Consider the following 14,942-nt stretch of genomic DNA (forward strand, 5'->3'; position numbering starts at 1 on the left):
CGGCGGCGGCGGTGGAGCGGGGGAGGGTGCTCGGCAGCGGTGGAGCGGGCCGGGAGGGTGCGGGGGGTCGGCGGCAGCCGTGGAGCGGGGGAGGGTGCGGGGGGGATTGAGATCGAGATGGAGGGGGATAGCGATCGAGATGGAGGGGGATCGAGATCGAGATGGATGGGGATCGAGATCGAGTGTCCTCATGAATATTCAATATTTTTTCATATTGAATATGAAAAAATATCATCAAATTTGAAAAAATATTCATGAATTCAAAAAGTGCCCATGAAATGTAAAAATATTCATGAGTTCAAAAAGTGCCCATGAAATACAATCGAGAAATGAAGGCTACAATTTTAATATAATCGATCTTAGCTAGCTATCTGTTCACAATCTTCTTGCCCTTATTTTTCGTAAATGGAGTTCTTCTCTTGAATGTACGTCCTTTAGGTAGGGTGGTCCTGCTTCTTCTTGTGGTGTATGCTGATACTTCATCGTCGTCGTCATGTTCCATCTTCGGGTCGTTGTACTTGTCGAAGTCTTGCTCATTGGCGACTCCATCCATTCCGATGATCTTCCTTTTGCCTCTCCTCACGACAACACGGCTGGGCTTTGGCGGGCGGTAATCAAGAAGCATTGGTCCACTTGGGAAGCCAGTACCCATGGCTCATTTTTCGCGGTGACATTCGCGCTCGCGGTCTTGGATTTGGCTTCGGGTATAAGCATGGTGGGGAAATACCGGTCTTCTTTTATGATGCTCTTGGCCCATCTGACACGGAACATTCGGGACCTTCTCTCCAGCGTAGCTCAGCTCCCAGATCTCCTCGATCCTTCCGTAGTATCTGTCCTTGTCGTTACCGGTGTAGGATTCCATCGTTACCCCGGAGTTCTGATAACCATCGCTCATCATGTCCTTTCCCTCGGTGTAGAATGTGTAGCGATTGATATCGTATGCCTCATACATCATCAGGTTGTGCTCGGCGCCCTGTGACAAGGCGAATATGAGTTGTTCTTCCGCGGAAGAATCCTCATGTAAAGGGTACGATAGAAGCTTCTGCTTGAACCAACGCGTGAAACATGAGTTGTGCTCTTTGACTATATCTCCGTCGGTCCTCTGTTGGCCTCGGTCATTGTACGTCTTCTCAATAAAGGTTTTGTGCTCTACCACCCAAGGATCGACCACGTCTATGTGTTGTAGCGCGACTAGGTTTGCTCTTTCAAAGTCGGCGAGTCGACCCTCAAAGTCGACATGCATTTCGCGGCAACCCTTGCGGTGACCCCATCCAGCGAGCCTGCCAAGGTGCCTGTTGACGGGCAGACCAACGGGGTTCTTGATGCCTAGATAATTCGTGCAGTAGGAGATGCACTCTTCGGTCAGAAAGCCCCTGGCTATGCTTCCCTCTGGACGTGACATGTTGCGAACGTATCCTTTAATAACACCATTCATCCTTTCAAATGGCATCATGCTGTGCAGGAACGTCGGCCCGAGTTGGATGATATCCTCCACGATATGGACCAGCAGATGCACCATAACGTCGAAGAATGCGGGCGGGAAGTACATCTCGAGCTCGCATAGTATCACCACGATCTCTTCCTGTAGCCTTCTGAGTTGCCTCACGCCAACCGACTTCTAAGAGATGACGTCGAAAAAGTTGCATAGGCCAAATAGCGTTTCACGGATGTGCGCGTCCATGATTCCAAAGATTGCAACTGGAAGTATCTGCGTCATCAGCACGTGACAGTCGTGAGACTTCATCCCACGGATTGCAACTGGAAGTAACCATAAGGAAGTTTTACTCCTACGAGGTAGGTGCAAAACTGATCGATCTCCTCCTGACTTAGAGTGAAGCACGCGGGAGGGAAGTCATTTCCGGTCTTCTTGGCCTTTTTGCCTTTGCGACGACTTTCCGTGTCCTGCTTCGCCTCATCATCATCATCATTAGCGTGAAGCTCCTCCCTGATGCCCATTGATTTCAAGTCTGCCCTTGCTTTCGGCACATCTTTGGTCCTCTCTGGCATGTTGAGCAGGGTACCAAGCAGACTCTCGCACACGTTCTTCGTGATATGCATGACATCAAGGCTGTGAGGCACACGATGGATCTTCCAGTACGGCAAGTCCCAGAAAACAGACCTTGTTTTCCATACCTTCAGCAGCGGCTCTGGCGCCTTTCGCTTCTTTCTCGGCTCTGGCGCCTTTTGCTTCTTTCCCGGCAGTGGGCAATCTTTCCAATTTTTCAACAGCTCGTCTATTTCCTCGCCGCTCCTTGTATGCGGGCGTCTTCGGGGTTCGGTTTCACCATCGAACAGATCCTTGCATTTCCTCCACGGGTCATCATCGCGAAGCCACCTTCGATGTCCCATGAACATGGTTTTTGAAGAACCGGGATCTCTATCTAGCTGGCGATACGTTGTGTCATCCATGCACTTGACGCATCCAAAAAATCCGTGGACCACCTGCCCCGCGAGATTCCGTAACCGAGATAGTCATGCACCGTCGTGAGCAGTGCGGCTCTCATAGGGAAATATTCTTTCTCTGCAGCGTCCCACGTATTGGCTTGCGTTTTCCACAGCGTGTCTAGCTCCTCTTTCAGCAGCCCTAGATACAGATTGATGTCGTTCCATGGTTGTTTCGGCCCTTCAATTAGCATACTCATGTGAATGTACTTCCTCTTCATGCACAACCAGGGGGAAGGTTGTACATCCACACAAACACATGCCAGGTGCTATGTGTGCTTCTCTGGCTGCCAAATGGATTGACTCCATCAGTGCTCGCGCCCAGCACAATGTTACTTGGATCCTTCCCAAATTCTGGGTGTTTGAAGTTCAACGCTTGCCACTGGCTCGCATCCTTAGGGTGACTCAGCATCTTGTCTTTTTTATTTATATCCGGATCATTTCCACCATCTTCTTGCTTCTTCTCCTCCCTATCCGCGTGCCAACGCAAGAGCTTTGCTACCTTATGGTCCACGAAATACCGCTGCAGACAAGGAGTGATTGGAAAGTACCACACCACTTTTCGAGGAGCTTTCTTCCTCTTCTTGTATCGAGTGACGCCGCACACCGGACATATGGTAGACTCTGCGTGCTCGTCCCGATAAATGATGCAATTTTTCATGCACACATGGTATTTCACGTGCGGTAAATCCAGAGGACACACAATTTTCTTCGCCTCCTTGAAACTGGTCGGGCACTTGTTCCCCTTGGGAAGACGTTCGTGCCAGAATGACATGTTCTCGTCGAAGCATGCGTCGGTCATTTTGTGTTTTACCTTCATCTCCAGAGCCATGAGCGTTACTTTCAGGCGGGTATCCTCGGGACTGCATCCTTCATACAATGGAGTAACCGCGTCTATCTCCAGTTGATCCATCTTGGCTTTCTCTCGGGCGGCAGCTCTTGCGTTATCCGTCTGCTTGAGAAGCAGCTCTTGAATATGAGGGTCCTGCACCCAGCCCATCGATGGTCCATCATCGTCTGCTTCGTCGGCATCTTCATCTTCATGATCATGCCCTTTGTCTGCTCCGGCATCTTCCTTATCATCATGTCCTGCATCTTCTACATGATGACTGTGTATAGCATCACCGTCGTGATCATGTCCTGGAGATTCTTCGTCTTCTCGCGTGCCCGAGCCGCGGTGGTTGTCTTGCTGCCCTTCCTCATTTCTTGCCCGCCCCCCATGGACGACTTCATAGCCATCTTCATCACCTTGCCACCGATAGCCATCCATGAAACCACGCAAGAGCAGGTGGTCCCGCACCTGCCCGGAATCCGGGTCCGCAATAAGGCTCTTCAGCTTGCATCTTCGACACGGACATCTTATCTCCATCTCGTTCTTTTGAAGCATCTCGGCCTTCCCGGAGCTCAGAAACCTATTCACGATGCATTCGGTCATCGTGCGGACCATGGTCGCCTGCGGGGTAGAGCAAAACGGTATTTTAGAACCAAGAAAAAAATTGGCATGACTTTGCCTAAAAATAGGACCAAAAAGAATGCATAGTGCCAAAATTCTCGACGAAACGGAAATGAATCAACATTCCGGCAAAATATTAGCAACTATCGCATTTCAAATACCAGTACCTACAAACACAAACATATGCAACACTACAAACATACATAGATCTAGCCAGGCCATAAAAAGTGCATGTGCATGTTGTTGGAGGGAGAACAACATAAAGATAGCTTCCCCTTACTTACCTATCAAAAATAGGTAATTTAACCACTTAATTTGGATGAATCTATGGTGCAAATGAGGTGAGGAGGAGGAGGCAGTCGAGACAAGCTTGGAGGAGGAGGTGGAGAGAATGAAGTGGGGAAAGTGAGTGGGTAGGTGTGGCTGTCCAAAATATCTAGCTGGTCCCAGGTTACTAATGGCGCACCACCTACAAATACGCCATTAGTAACCCTGGTTACTAATGGCGCACCTGCTGGTGGTGCGCCGTTAGTAGGTTTGCAAAAAAATAAAATAAAAAAATATATACTAATGGCACACCGGGGCACAGTGCGCCATTACTAGTTTAAACTAGTAATGGCGCACTATTACACGGTGCGCCATTAGTAGTTTTGCAAAAAAAATAGTAGTGGCGCACTATGTGGCTGGTGCGCCATTACTAGTTAGAACTAGTAATGGCGCACTGTGCCCTGGTGCGCCATTAGTATGTTTGGAAAAATAAAAAAAAATTACTAGTGGCGCACCATGTGTCTGGTGCGCCACTAGTGTCTTTCACACTAATGACGCACCAGCACATGGTGCGCCACTTCTATATAGTAGTGGCGCACCACATGTCTGGTGCGCCATTAGTGGCCATTTCATCTATAGCCCTTTTCCTAGTAGTGAAAGGTTTCCATATCGGTGCAACAAGATCAAGACCAGCAGGACGGAAGGACGGAGGTCACCGTGGAGCCCAAGACGGCGTCATCACCAGCACCTTTGATAGGCAAAGACCACCTTTAGTCAGGATAGCTTGTACTAGCTGTCCCCTTTCAAAATGGCCGTTGTTGGATCCCTACCCTCTTAGTATTTGGGGAGAGGACCAGGGCCTCTATAAATAGGGCTAGCCACCACAGTAGAAGGACTGATCGATTCCTCCCCCAAGCAAACTACCAAGCACAAGAACACCTCTCCTCGCGAGTCTGTTCTTCCCTTATACTATTCATCATCAGCCCAAGAGGCAATCCACCACACCACACACAGGAGTAGGGTATTACACCACAACGGTGGCCCGAACCTGTATAAATCTTGTTTCTCTTGTGTCGTGAGTTCATCGAGCTATCTTAGAGATCGCGGCGAGGTTGTGGGCGTGTTTCAGTAGGGGGAAATCTTCGTGCGCACCCCAGTGTACGAACCTCAAGGGTTTTGCCGGAACCCGATATCCGCCAAGTGCCTCCAGTCTTGGCCAGTGGGCACACTCGGCTCCTTGAGACCAACCAACGACGTTCCCTTCTGCCACTAGACCTCCTCCGGGACCCAAGGTATGATGTTGATTCTCCCTGGTGGCGCGCGTCGGCCCTCGCATTGTCAATCTCGCGCTGGTGGCGCGCGAGGTTGATGGCCACCTTCAGTTTATGCCGCTCCTCGATCAGCCGCAGGGCCTCGTCTTCGAGGCGCACGTCTACATCCGCAAGTTCTCCACCAATCTGACCCATCGCGTCCATCGCCTTCTGGAAGAACTCGAGGCGGACGACGCTTCATTTGCACACGAGCCTGAGCACGCTGCTGATGTTGTCCCCCATCACGTGCATCGTCAGCGGGGTATGAAGTGGTTCGCCCCTCCAGGCAGGGGGCTGGGGGCTGGCGCCCCCATGGTCGCTAGCCAGGCCCCACAAGGGACCTGGACTGGCCCATGCTCGCCACTTGAAGAGGAGCCCAGAACGGACGCCAACCAGCTGCCATCCACGACCAGAGGAGGAGCCCTGGGCAGGCTGGCCGCGCTCCAGGCGGGGTTGCAAGGGAAAGGCGGCAAGGGCACAGGCACAAGGCACCTGGCAGGCAAGCTTGCTTCTCCAGCTGGCCCCACACCAGGGGCAGCGTGCAGGCTTGGGACGCTCAAAGCTAGTGAAGAAGGCGAGGCCGGAGGAGGCTGCTTCTCGGGAGACTCCGCAGGCTTGGCAGGAGGAGCCCTGAAGAGCCACAGTAAGGATAGGAAGCAGCGATTGGAGAATCACAAGGATAAAGGTACTTACTCGTCTATGGCGAAATACTTCCTATGCTTCAACGGTCGGATGGTGCCACCACTGTAGCTCGAAGACTCCTTCCTCTTGCGGAGCGCGGCAAAGTCCACGCGGAACCGACCAAGGCGTTGGACATGAGGGCCAGCGCGGGGCGCGGCTGGAGAAGCATCCGGGCGGCCGACCTCAGGAGCGCCAAGATGTGAAGCGCAATCTGGCTCCACCTCATGCTCGCTTGCCAAGGTCTCAGGAGCTCCGGCCTCAGGAGCCGCAGGCCGCGTCTCCCTCTCGACGGCCGCCTTAGGGCGAGCCTCACGAGTTCCGGAGGATGAAGCCTCGGGAACCTCAAGCGGCGTCGGCACCTCGACGCCCGTGCCTTCGGCCTCAAGCGATGCTTGCCCCCCGCACCCACTCTTGGGGCAAGTTCGGTGCTGGCGGTAAGGAGGGGAGCCACGACGACAGGATTCTCGCGAGGCCCTAGAAGGCCAACCGGGCGCAGCCCCCATTCATCAAAGGTAGGCATCTGTCCCACGAACTCAACCCTATTCGAGCAGAGATACAAGAGGCATATCGCCTGGTGAGGGGTTGCCGGTCAAGACTTCAAGCATCGTCCTCTGCGCTCTGGGCGAAGCCCTGACTCCTAAAGCCTCATGCGATCCTGGTCACCGGTCAGGGCCCACATCGGCCGGAAGTGGCGCTGGAGAGGGGCAATATGACACCCGAGGAACTCCTTCACCACCAGGGGTGCAGTCACGCTAAGGTCCCTCAACCTCTTCAACCGGAGCCAAACGAAGGAAAGGCGAGGGCTCGCGAGTCTCTCGTGGCCCCAGCCGGAGTTGGTGACGGCGGGCGACGATGGAGGTGAGAGCAGGGGGTTGAGCACTCCAACATTCACGTACACCCACCACATCTGGAACTCGCTCGTGGACGGAGGGAGGTCAAAATCAATCCCCGAGGTTGCCGTCTCTGCCACAGCCTGGAAACTCAAGCACCCCGAGCACTGCGAGGGGTCAGTCAGATGCAGCAAGAAGAAATGGCGCAGGAGGGCAACGGAAGGAGCAATGCCAACCATGGCCTTGCAAACAAAGGCCAAGACAGCGAGAAGGACAACGGATTGGGGATAAAGATGCAGGATGTGAATCTGGTAATGGGAAAGAACTGCGTTGAAGAAGGCGGAGAAAGGGAGAACCAGGCCAGCCCACAAGGCGTCAATGAAGAACCGAACCTCAGTGGTTTTCCTGTCAATGGAGGCCCAGGACGCAGGCCAAGCCACCGTCTTTCCCCACTTGTTGAAGCTGGAGGCGAGCGCGGGGCAAACCTTGCCCATGGCCTCCAGGTTGAGCACCTGCGACCGGCCAACGGCAGGCTCAATTGTCGGAGGCGGGTTGGCTGAGAGCAGAGGCCTCTTCCCCTTCATCGTGCTAGTCGGCGCCATGGCAGTGGAGGGGGCAGAGCGCAAGTCAGATTGGGAGCGGAAGCATGGGCTTGAGGAAGAAGGGATAATAGGAAGCACGCTGCCTGCAAGGAGGAAATAACTGTGTAGGGTGCCGTGGCCGCCTACCCAGGCAGGTATTGGGGCAGCGTGGGGAAGTGGAGACACCCACGTCCAATCAGTCGCCATGCGTCGACCAGGGCCGCAGGCTGCGGGGGCCCGCGGCGCTCCGCACTTGCCCTTTGGCTTCGCCGCTAAGCCAAGTCCGAGCGCGCCTTGGGCCCGGGGGCTACTGTCGGTGTTCTGGGAACGGGGGTGCCCAGACTTGCCTGCCTGCGGCCCATGGAGTGGCTCCACCAGTGGCCCAATATGGCCTGTCTTCATCAACCAACACTCAAGACCCTCACGAGGGGCCAAGCCTCGCGGGGCAGACGGCACAAGGCCTCCTCAGGAGCGGCCTCACCAGGCAGGCTCACGAGGGAGGCGGAGAGATCAAGGGAAAGGGTACCTCGCGAGTTTCCCATGATGCAAGCCATGACGATCAAGGCCAGGCGGGCGCCAGCCCGCACAGTGTCCTCGTTTCCCCTTTGATGCTAAGGGGGCAAGCGCAGGCGCGGAGTACCGAGACATCATGCAAAGGTTTCCATATCAGTGCAACAAGACCAAGACCAGCAGGACGACAGGACGGATGTCACCGTGGAGCCCAAGACGGCGTCATCACCAGCACCTTTGATAGGCGAATACCACCTTTAGTCAGGATAGCTTGTACTAGCTGTCCCCTTTCAAAATGGCCGTTGTTGGAACCCTTCCAGCTCTGTATTTGGGGAGAGGACCAGGGCCTCTATAAATAGGGCTAGCCACCACAGTAGAAGGGACAGATCGATTCCTCCCCCAAGCAAACCACCAAGCACAAGAACACCTCTCCTCGCGAGGCTGTTCTTCCCTTGTACTATTCATCATCAGCACAAGAGGCAATCCACCACACCACACACAGGAGTATAGTATTACACCACAACGGTGGCCCGAGCCTGTATAAATCTTGTGTCTCTTGTGTCGTGAGTTCATCGAGCTAGCTTAGAGATCACGGCGAGGTTGAGGGCGTGTTTCGGTAGGGGGGAATCTTCGTGCACACCCTAGTGTTCGAACCTCAACGGTTTTGCCGGACCCGATATCCGACATTTGGCGCGCCAGTACGGGTGCGCCAAAGTCTTCCTTCCGCTGATCCGTTTCCCATCGCTTCGTTGCATCCATGTCCGACGAACCGATGACCGGCGCCGACCGCTGGGCCGCCTGGCCGGCTTGGGCCATGCCGCCTGCCCAAGAAGGCCTCAACCCCGTGCCCCAGGAAGCCCGCGCACCGTAGAACGCTGCAGGGCGCGGGCGGCGTGGTCACACACTACCCGCCCTTACTCCGCGGCAGGTGCGATCAGCCGCAAGGGCCTCAAGCCACACCGCGGCCACGGCACCGCACACCCGACGGGAAAAAGCAAACATGAGAGCCGCGCTCACTGTGGCTCGGGAGCTACTGCGATGCAGGTTGATGGAGAGCGGTCAGGATGCATTGCTGGAGCGCATTGCCGAGCTCCTGGATGCCGCGGCCTCGGGGGCACCACCCTTCTGCTTCCAGCTTCCATCCCAAGCCCGGTCGGATCAGGCGACAGGCCTCTTCACGCTCGCCTGCCCCCAGACACGTCCCAAGGCTTCATCGACACCAGCTCAACCATCGGCTCCGGATGCCAGGTTGCACCAGCACCACCACCGATGAATGAGGGCATGCTCATCGCCGCCTATGGCCCGGGCAGGCCACTGCCCTACCATCCTCAAGATGGCGCGCTAGGCCAGGCAACATGGAGCGTGGGGCACTACGGTGAAGTCTTCGAGGCGGCGGCCTAGGAGGCTTACGTGCCCTGCATGATGGATCGGGAGTATGCGGTGGAAGATGACCCTGGCTCGTTCCTCGGGCCAGGCTGGGAGGAAGCGACGCCAGAAGCCGGGCCTTTCCAGGAGCCTCAAGGAAGCCTCACCAACCACGGTGGCAGCACCAGCTATCGGGTACCGCTAATTCCTCAGGAGCAAGCTTATGCTAACCATGGATCGCAGGAGGTTCAGGTCACAACAGCGGACGGCGGCCCCAGATCGGCAGCCTCCCTTCCACCAGGACGAGCGTACTGGGGGCTGTAGGAGAGGGGCCGGGAGCCAGGCCCCTCCCCATGGTGCACGGAGCAAGGCGTCCCCCGGAGGTAGGCCCTCTGTCGGGGAGGTGCTGCAAAGCCTACCCCAGGCAGAGGACACGTGGTCGCCGCTGGCATCCCCTTTGCCCCATTGGCGTCGTCCTGGTCTCCGGCCGCCACCAATGGTGGTCGAGGGTGGCGCAAGGCGGTGCCCTCATCTGGCAATATGAAGCAAGGCCCGGTGCCTGTGAAGAAGGCCCAGTGCCTGTGAAGCTTGCCGCCCGTGACACTCTCACGTATTAATGAGTGGGGTTGTACACGCCCCAGAGTCTCCGGAGTGCCACCCTTTGGCCTCGGGGGCTCCCTCCCACGCCCAGTGGTAGCACTTAGCTCCGTGCTGGTGAGAAGACGTCGAAGACTAGACTAGGCGACGGACGTGGCCAGATGCTTTTTGACTCACTTTCTGTAGTCGTGCTTCCTTGCTTCGGATTTAAGTTGGAGTTGAATTTTTGTTTGTGTGTGCGGGGAGGGTGACTTTTCTCATTCGTGTGATTTCTTGCATTCTGGTTCCTGCCTTAATTTGGAGTTCGCACCAGCTGCCTCCCCCTCGCGAGCCACTCGCGGGCGGGGCTGGGTGAAGCGCACGCACGCTGCACACATGCCATGCTAAGGCCGACACTTTCCCTCGCGAGGCCCTCTCGGCCGGGTCGGCAGGTCCCTCAGGGGATCCTCGGAAGCTCACGACCTCACGAGCTGCTTCAGGACCTGTCCTGGCTAAAGGTAAACCACAACAACAAGCTCGCTGCAGGGCCCCCAGGCTCATGAGGCACATATTCGGCATCGGCCCTAAAAGCATAGAGACAACAATCTTTCTACATGAGGGGCATCCCCTCCCAAAATGCTCTTACAACCTTTGGGGTCGTGCCTGAGCTTTTGCGTGCAGGATAAACAACGGAGAAACACGAGATTAGTCAGACATATCGCTTACCGCGACCCTCCGGGTCATCTCCAGATGCATCGCTGGCGCCGCTGTCACTGCCACTGGCAGCGCCATCACCATCACCGGCGCCACCGTCACCATCATCGACCACGTCCCTCCGTCCGCCGCGACTACCACCTCGTCATCGTCGAAAGCAAAGGCCCTAACAAGCGCATCCACGTTATCCTCCACCCACCGCGCCAGGTCGCCCCGGATGGCCTCGGGCACCGGGGCGATGGCGGCGTCAAAGTCGAAGTCAGGGTTGGCGTTCTGAAGATGGCTAAAGACTCGAGAAAACGCGCGCCCAAGCAAGCTACGACTCCTCTCCTCAATAAGCTGATGAGCTCTCTCGGAGGGGTTCTCCAGGTGCGTCACCATGTCAGTAAAGAAGCGGAGGTGACTGGCATAGTTGGTCGCGTGGGGATGCGGGGCGTTCTCATTGCAGATGTTGCCCGGGGCCGCATTGGCCCTATTCTTGAGGTCCTGGAGCATGGGGCCGTGTACGTGCTCCAGCGTCCGCCGTTGAAGCATTTCCTCCCTGTTCTGCTGCGCGATGGACTCGGCGTCATCAACCCGCTGCTAAAGAGGAAGCAACTCAGCGCGGGCGGAGGCCAACTCGGCCTGCGCCAAAACTAGGGCGGCTGCGGCGGCCTCCGTGCACCGTTCCACTTCGGTTAGCCTGGACCTGAGGGCGGCAGTCCTGCCCGCAACCTCGGCCTCAACCATCTTCAGCTTTAGGTCATACCTGCTCTCAACATCCGCGCGAGCCTCGGCCACGCGGCGGGCGACCTCTTCCTGGACCCAGGCCTCACGCGCGCCAAAATCTTCCTCCGCTTGGGCAACCTGGCGCTCCCTTGTCTCCAACCGCTCAAGATCAAGACTGCGTTCGGCGGCCTCCAGCGTCAGCGCTTCCTTGCGCTTCCGGAGCTCCTCCTCCTCGACAGGCGTCCCTCTCTGCGATGCAAGGGCGGCTTCACGCAGCTCCACTTGCTGCTCCAGGGAGGCGCTCCAGGCTTGGAACTCCCACGCGCACTTCTCCGCAACCTCGCGATGACGGTCTGCCTCACGGGCCTCCTCCAAAGCTCGGGAGCAGGCCTCTCGCGAGGTCGCAAGGGACGCCTCGGCCTTCGTGTTGTCAATCTCGCGCTGGTGGCGCGCGAGGTTGATGGCCACCTTCAATTTATGCCGCTCCTTGATTAGCCGCAGGGCCTCGGCTTCAAGGCGCACGTATACATCCGCAAGTTCTCCACCAAGCTGACCCATCGCGTCCATCGCCTTCTGGAAGAACTCGAGGCGGACGATGCTTCATTCGCACGCGAGCCCGAGCACGCTGCTGATGTCGTCCCCCGTCATGTGCGTCGGCGGTGGGGTACGAAGCGGTTCGCCCCCTCCGGGTAGGGGGCTAGGGGCTGGCGCCCCCATGGTCGCTAGCCAGGCCCCACAGGGGACTTGGACTGGCCCAGGCTTGCCACTTAAAGAGGAGCCCAAGACGGACGCCAAACAGCTGCCATCCACGACGACAAGGGCAGGCTGGCCGCGCTCCAGGCGGGGTTGCAAAGGAGAGGCGGCAAGGGCACAGGCTCAAGGCACCTGGCAGGCAAGCTTGCTTCTCCAGCTGGCCCCGCACCAGGGGCAGCGTGCAGCCTTGGGACGCTCAAAGCTAGCGAAGAAGGCGAGGCCGGAGGAGGCTGCTTCTCGGGAGACTCCGTGGGCTTGGCAGGAGGAGCCCTGAAAAGCCCCAGTAAGGAGAGGAAGCAGCGATTGGGGAATCACAAGGATAAAGGTACTTACTCGTCTATGGAGAAGTACTTCCTATGCTTCAACGGTCGGATGGTGCCACCACTGCAGCTCGAAGCCTCCTTCCTCTTGCGGAGCGTGTCGAAGTCCACGCGGAACTGACCAAGGTGTTGGACGTGAGGGCTAGCGCGGGGCGCGGCTGGAGAAGCACCCAGGCGGCCGACCTCAGGAGCGCCAAGATGTGAAGCGCAATCGGGCTCCACCTCATGCTGGCTTGCCGAGGTCTCAGGAGCTCCGGCCTCAGGAGCCGCAGGCCGCGTCTCCCTCTCGACGGCCGCCTTAGGGCGAGCCTCATGAGTTCCGGAGGATGAAGCCCTGGGAACCTCAAGCGGCGTCGGCACCTCGACGCCCGCGCCTCCAGCCTCAAGCGATGCTTGCCCCCCGCACCCACTCTTGGGGCAAGCTCCGTGCTGGCGGTAAGGAGGGGAGCCACGACGATAGGATTCTCGCGAGGCCCTAGAAGGCCAACCGGGTGCAGCCCCCATTCATCGAAGGTAGGCATCTGTCCCACGAACTCAACCCTATTCAAGCAGAGATACAAGAGGCATATCGCCTGGCGAGGGGTTGCCGGTCAAGACTTCAAGCATCTTCCTTTGTGCTTCGGGTAAGAGCCCTGACTCCTGAAGCCTCATGCGATCCTGGTCACCGGTCAGGGCCCACATCGGCCGGGAGTGGCGCTGGAGAGGGGCAATACGACACCCGAGGAACTCCTTCACCACCAGGGGTGTAGTCACGCCAAGGTCCCTCAACCTCTTCAATCGGATCCAAACGAAGGAAAGGCGAGGACTCGCGAGCCTCTCGTGGCCCCAGCTGGAGTTGGGGACGACGGGCGACGACGGAGGTGAGAGCAGGGGGCTGAGCACTCCAACATCCATGTACACCCACCGCATCCAGAACTCGTTCGTGGACGGCGGGAGGTCAAAATTAATCTCCGAGGTGGTCGTCTCTGCCATAGCCAAGAAGCTCAAGCACCCCGAGCACTGCGAGGGGTCACTCAGATGCAGTGAGAAGAAATGGCGCGGGAGGGCAACGGAAGGAGCAATGCCAACCATGGCCTCGCAAACAAAGGCGAAGACAACGAGAAGGGCAACGGTTTGGGGATAAAGATGCAGCATGTGAATCTGGTAACGGGAAAGAACTGCGTTGAAGAAGGCAGAGAAAGGGGGAACCAGGCCAGCCCACAAGGCGTCAATGAAGAACCGAACCTCAGTGGTTGTCCTATCAATGGAGGCCCGGGACGCAGGCCAAGCCACCATCTTTCCCCACTTGTTGAAGCTGGAGGCGAGCACGGGGCAAACCTTGCCCATGGCCTCCAGCTGTCGAAGGCGGGCTGGCTGAGAGCAGAGGCTTCTTCCCCTTCTTCGTGCTAGTCGGCGCCATGGCAGTGGAGGGGGCAGAGCGCAAGTCAGATTGGGAGCGGAAGCAGGGGCTTGAGGAAGAAGGGAGAATAGGAAGCACGCTGCCTGCAAGGAGGAAATAACTGTGTAGGGTGCCGTGGCCGCCTAGCCAGGCGGGTATTGGGGCAGCATGGGGAAGTGGAGACACCCACGTCCAATCAGTCGTCACGCGTCGACCAAGGCCGCAGGTTGTGAGGGCCTGCGACGCTCCGCACTTGCCCTTTGGCTTTGCCGCTAAGCCAAGTCCGAGCGCGCCTTGGGCCCGGGGGCTACTATCGGCATTCAGGGAACGGGGGTCCCCAGACTTGCCTGCCTGCGGCCCACGGCGTGGCTCCACCAGTGGCCCAATACGGCCCGTCTTCATTAACCAACACTCAAGACCCTCACGAGGGGCCAAGCCTCGTGGGGCGTACGGCACAAGGCCTCCTCAAGAGCGGCCTCACCAGGCAGGCTCGGGAGGGAGGCGGAGAGATAAGGGCAAAGGGTACCTCGCGAGGTTCCCGTGACGCAAGCCATGACAATCAAGGCCAGGCGGGCGCCAGGCCTGCATAGTGTCCTCGTTTCCCCTTTGGTGCTAAGGGGGCAAGCGCAGGCACGGAGTACCGAGGCATCAGGCAAATGTTTCCATATCGGTGCAACAAGACCAAGACCAGCAGAACGGCAGGACGAAGGTCACCGTGGAGCCCGAGACGGTGTCATCACCAGCACCTTCGATAGGCGAAGACCACATTTAGTCAAGATAGCTTGTACTAGTTGTCCTCTTTCAAAATGGCCGTTGTTGGATCCCTTCCCGCTCAATATTTGGGGAGAGGACCAGGGCCTCTATAAACAGGGTTAGCCACTAAAGTAGAAGGGACGGATCGGTTCCTCCCCCAAGCAAACCACCAAGCACAAGAACACCTCTCCACGCGAGGCTGTTCTTCCCTTATACTATTCATCATCAACCCAAGAGGCAATCCACCACACCACACACAGGAGTAGGGTATTACACCACAACGGTGGCCCGAACCTGTATA

The sequence above is a fragment of the Triticum dicoccoides genome, chromosome 2B (assembly GCF_002162155.2).
Source record: "Triticum dicoccoides isolate Atlit2015 ecotype Zavitan chromosome 2B, WEW_v2.0, whole genome shotgun sequence".
In the NCBI taxonomy this organism is placed as follows: Eukaryota; Viridiplantae; Streptophyta; class Magnoliopsida; order Poales; family Poaceae; genus Triticum; species Triticum dicoccoides.